Genomic DNA, 6,067 nt, shown 5'->3' with positions numbered 1-6,067 from the left:
TTTTTTTAAAAAAAATTTTTTTTAGATGGGAAAAGAGGACTCAAAGAAGAGTCCTGTAAGACACTCCCCTTCTGTAGGAGCTCGATTTGAATTACCATGTAAGTATGTCTACCTCTAGCTGTTACCCTATATCCTGAGCCTGTGGGAGGCATTCGTCACGCACTGTTTTGATAGCAAATACGACCACCCTTCATGATTGTTCGACTTCTAAGAAGTGCTTATTTAAACTTTGGGGTTCGGTTGGTGTCAGTTGAAAAGTGAGCAGGTAAACAAGGCAGGCACCCCTGGAAGCTCCTCTTTCAGTCTACCTGCTAAGTATTTCTTTTCCTGTAGCAGCAGCTAAAATCCTTTATGAAAAAGATGCTAAGCTGCATGAAAGTACTCCTGTTACTATCTTTAGGGAACAAGTTAAACGCGTCCAAAGTAATTCTGTCTGCCATCCTTAAGCTGAGCATGCTCTCTAATGAACACCTTAAATATGTTCCAGAATGTGGCTACCTTCAAAAGGCTTTCTCATATGAATGTTTAGGCTTCCCCCATAATAAAAGCCCCCTTCTTTTCTTCATAGAGGGAGTTGCTTTTGAAATAGTTACCACAATCCCCTGCCTGCTGCAGGTAAAAGAATCTTTCTTCACTCTTTTGTTTCTTTACTGTGTTTGCTTTGGCTTTGCATGACTAAGATGCTGACTCCATGCTTTTTGTTGGAATGACTGGAGCTTGGCACTTCACCCCATCCTCTCACCCATCAAAGGAGGAAAACTAAAATGAAGCAGATCTTGAGTCCATCACATCATATTGTCTACAACCAATTTCTTTCTAAACCTCACCAAAACACAAGCCTTACTTAGAGGCGACCTGTATTATACGAAGTTTGTTTGAGAGAACTCAAGGATAAGAAGTATGGCTGTGCTTCCTAAGCAGGTTGGGAAGGCAGAGCTGAGAAATCGGCATACGGACTGGAAGAGCTACTTCGTGGATTGCACTCTCTTCGGCCTGGTTTCCTCTGCATCTCCACATGAAGCCAAGCCTCTTATTTCCAAAATACGCAAACTTTAGTTAGTTATACTTTTGCATTTTTGTTGATGACTTGGAAAAAGGATCAAACCTTCATATTTCAGCCATCTCTACTTCCTTTCTCCTTGAGAGACCTCGAAAGGCCATACTCTCCCTCCCTCCATCAGGGTCGCCAACAAACCTGGGTCATCAAGTGTTCTACATTGTCAGGCTAACAAGTTAAAGCAGGAAAGTGTTTCTGTTCTCCTAATGATTTCCATCCTTTCGTTAGTTTGGAAGTGAAGCAAGGAAAGGGAGACCTGTGGTCAGTGCCTCCCTGCAAGTGTCAGTAAGTAACAAAGTGTGCTTGAGCATAGTCTCAAACTACTTCTTAGATGAAGACTTACCGGAGTCCCTGAATTCTATTTACGGATTGATTTGAGATTGCTGACTGACCTGACTTGGATGGGCTCACTCAGTCCTGTCAGTTCTGCCAGAGGCCAGGAGTCACATGGATGTCAACAGGAAGGAACATGACAGAGGAAAACGACCTGGGACTGAACAGACAGCAGATACCTCAAGGCTTCTCTTTTTTGTTTTTTTCAATGAGAAAAGAGTTATACCCTAGAGAGAATACAACATCACAGATTATATCAGAAGTGAAATTCTTATCTTGGTCAAGTGGAGCTTTTGAGGCTCCATAAGCTGGCTTTGCGGTGGACACTCTCCATTCATTGTTGAATAGCATCCCTGCAACAGTGAACTGATAGCAGGTCTGATCTAGGCTTTTACTAATATCACATTTTAGCATTACCCCTGCCCCTTTCTTTCTCTTTCTGTACTATACAAAGAGAGTAAGACACTAATGGAAACGCTTCTGTGTGTGGTTCCATTTCCCAATCCTGGGCACTTAAATCATTCAGGCTCAACCTTAAAGCCTTTGATCATCAAGTTAATTTTTTCACAAATTTAACAAAAATCTACATTAGTATAAAATGTATCTGCCACTATATACCCACGTATAAAAGATATACCACACTGTGATCTATATTGGCATATAACCACTTAGGTCGTTACTATATCAATAGATATATTGCTATTACAGGCCACTCATTTAAAAGTACAGCAATTTTTCCAGCTGCTCAGTTGCTACCCTGATAATTGTTTGTGAAAACTCACTATCCTGGGATGGATGGGGGATATCCTTGCTAGGAGCTGAGTCTAATCACTAGATTTAAAAAAAGAAGGCAGGAATAGTGGTTTACATTTCTAATTCCAGCAATGGGAAGGCAGAGACAAATGGATCCCTGGGAATCAATGGCCAGTAGCTAACTTACGTGTAAGCTCCAGGCCAATGAGCGACTATGTTACCAGTGAGAGATGCCATTATAAAATGAGGTGGGTGTCACTGAATAAAAATACCCAAAGTTGTCCTCTGGCCTTCATATGTATGTGCACACACATGAACACATACTTAAACAGATACATGTACCCATATACTCCCATGAACACCTAAACACTCATATGTAATCTATCCTGGGCCTGAGGGATTTCAGGAGACATGGAATTGGGACTATATTTGGAGAGGGAGGATTTTTGTGACGGTGTTTGTTTGTACAGCAAAGGCAAGGATGTCACTGAAATCATCTTCTGTATGATATATTTATTCTTCCTTACTCCAGAAAATATAACTCCTCCTGGATACCTTTCATTACCTCCTTGGAGAAGTGTTTCCCTGTGGGTCTGATGGTTGGTCCAGCATGAACATTTCCTTCGAGGCCTGGTAGCATAGGCATTTTCTAGGAAAATTACAGATCTTGATGGTTGGTCTGCAGTATCTTTGTACATTTGAGTCAGCCACCTTGTATCTTCAAGTGCCATTTACTTGTAGTTTTGAGGTTAATGAGTCTGGGACGCTATATGTTTGGAGGGTAGCTGGAGATCAGTGATCCAGAGTTCAAATTAAAGTTAAATCTTTGCCAAGCTGTACTGGTCCATCTGGTAAAGACAGATAGTCGTTCACATCCAAGGGGCTAACCACAGCTAATGGAGCCTAGGCCACAATCCTACAATAAAATATCCATTCAAGTACACTGCTTAAAGGACCAGGAGTAGTGGCCAAGGAGCTGATCATACTTATTAACGGGCCAGGCCTGCTTGCTTCCACACTAACAACATGTCAACTGGCTACCTGTGGATGCATGATTCATCTACGCAAATCCAGATCTCGTGGATCTCCTAGTCTGCTCCTTTCACACAATGTCAAACCTCCAGGAATGGAACGACTACTTTTGTAAATATAGTGGAACAAAACCATACATAACTTGAGCCAATTGCTGACCCATGAAGGGTAAAAAGCAAAACTATCTTCCTTAGACAGAGACAAGAGCAAATAAAAGACATTGGGGGAATTGTATCATCCTTATCTTACCTCTCCTATAACTCTGTGACATTCAACAACTGGCTTCCCTAGTGGTGACTTCCTGAAAGCATGGAAAATTTAGTTAACCCTTCCCTCACATTTTTGCTTGAATCTGAATAATGGGGAATACAAACAAGCACACTGAGTAACAAGGCCCTTTTTCTAAGCATAAGTGATAGCCTTGAGTTGGAAGCAGGTATCCCTCATTCTGTTCACCTTGCTCGACCGTGCTAGGAGGAGAATGAACCACACCAAAGTAAAGGAAGGAAACAGTGTTAAAGATTATCTACACAGAGATAATGGTTTTCCTGTTCTCAGACTGCCTAGTGTCCAAAATTCTGCAGCACATATAGGAGAGGTCAAGAAGGTAAACTACAAAGAGGGACATGAGGGGAAAACCTCTGGCAGTCAACTTCCTAGTCTATTCAACGCAAGCCTATATATGCTTGGTGACAGCAGTTCAGTTACTATCTAGCAGTTATGGTTTTGTTTTAATATTCTCACATTCATTCATTGGAATTCACATCCATTAGTAGTTATACATGCATGGACATCTATGTAATATGTGTGTTAACATGGCACTTGCTTATAGTAGTAAAAAATGCAAAATAACTTAAGTTACCACCAGTTTAGGTTTAGATCAGCCATAGATTAGAACACAGGGACAAATATTATTTCTGTAATGAGGATTTGCAAAAATACACCCAAGATCAGAAGCAAGTACAGAAATAAGTGCCTCCCTATGTGTTATGTAGTGGTGTTGTCACTACTAGGAACATTGTAATAGTATTAGCAGAAAACTCATATTTTTATTACATGTGCTGATACGGTCAAGTGACAGATAATTATAATCACAGTAGTATAGTATATGTGTGTATATAATTTTGCATAAACATTATAAAATGCCTAGGAGGGGAAAGCCAATATTAAAATATTTGATTTTGTGTTTAAAGATTTGTTGTTTACAGTTTTACAGCAAGCTTTGGCTCTTAGAATCTTTCTGCCCTCTGTTCCTCCACAAATGTCCCCTGAGACATTTGGAGTTGTGGAGTTTCTGGTGCGTGAACTGAAGAGTAGCAACAGTAGGCATGCAGAAAGAGGGAAGCAGCAAGAGGCCTGACCAGTATAGATGGGTGTATGGAAGGCTTTGGAGAAAGAAAAGAGAGGGGGAATGACATCATAATATTCTCATCTCAAAAAATAAAATAATTAAAAATATCGTTACAAAAATATTTTTTAACAAAATTTTTAGTTATGTGTATGTGGGGGAGGTATGTATCCTCTGAGGCCAGAGGTGCCAGACCCCTCTGCCATTGCAGCTGGAGTTACAATGTAGGTGCTAACCTGTCTCTCCAGATCCCCTTTTATTTTTCTTTTTTTTAAATGTAAGATGGGAAACCCATTAAACGATAAGGAAAAGCTTGGGAACAAAACTTTTGAAAGAATATCACTTGAGAATTCTGAGCCACATGAATACTCTTCAGAAATTCAAATATACATGCAACTTAGAAAAAGAAGAAGAATGTGATGAACGCTAGGAAAGAGAACCCCACGTCCCCCAGGAGACTACAACAAGGAACATAGGCCAGCCTGTAGAGCCTGGGGAACATCCCTGAGAAATTAACCTCGGAATTGGGATGGGAAAAGTAAATAGGCAAAGGGCAAACAGGTGATGTGAGGCTGGGGGAAGAGATATCATCGCCACCTCCTCCCCCACCAGCCCAGAAAGAGCCATCCACTCAAAGAACAGAAAGATACACAGCTGACTGGAACTCACAGGACGGCAGGCAGGCTGAGAGAGGACGCAGCCGCTGACTGCCCTGCTGACTGCCGAGAGAGGACGCAGCCGCTGACTGCTGAGAGAAAGTAAGGCACAGCCTATGTTTAAAGCAATGCACAGCCTGGCTTTGGACTAAGAGCAGCACAAAGCCATTGAAGAGGTGGAAGCAAGAAAGTGATGGGATCAAGGTTACAGTTTAATGAGTCTAGGGCCAATGAGGAGATGAGACCGGAGGAAGCAAGAGGGGATGCTGACAACTCGTAGAGCTGACAAATCACTGCGGAGAACAGCCTGGCAGTTTCTCTTTAAAGTTAAACATACACCTACCCTATGACCTAGCAATTTCAGTCTCAGGTTTGTATCCAAGTTAAACGAAAACATGTGCTCACAAAGATATTTGTACAGGATTTGATAGCGACAATATTCACAAGATCAAAATCTTTGCTGAAAAAAAAAACCTATCAGTTTTCTATCAAAAAATTTGATAAGCAAATAGTTGTGCATTTATATTCTGGGATACTACTCATTACTCAGCTGCACAATAGTTGATTCTTAAATCCAAAACACACACACACACACACACACACACACACACACACACACACACGCACACAAAACACAGTAGCAGTAAGTATATGTCTACATATGCTTCATAATTTCATGGATGTGAATAAAATTCTTGTATGGAGAAAATAATCTAGAGTCCTAGAAGTCAGAGGGGAACACTGGCTAGAAGAAGGTTAAGGGATGTTCTAGGGTGATAGAAATGTTTCATGTCTTGTATATCGCAGTTACAAAGAATTTGCAATTGTCAATACCACCGAAGAGAATTACTGGCCTTGTGCCTTCTATTGTCTGTCTATTAAACAAAT

Source organism: Rattus norvegicus, chromosome 1 (genome assembly GCF_036323735.1).
Source record: "Rattus norvegicus strain BN/NHsdMcwi chromosome 1, GRCr8, whole genome shotgun sequence".
Taxonomy (NCBI): Eukaryota; Metazoa; Chordata; class Mammalia; order Rodentia; family Muridae; genus Rattus; species Rattus norvegicus.
This window is presented reverse-complemented; position numbering follows the sequence as displayed.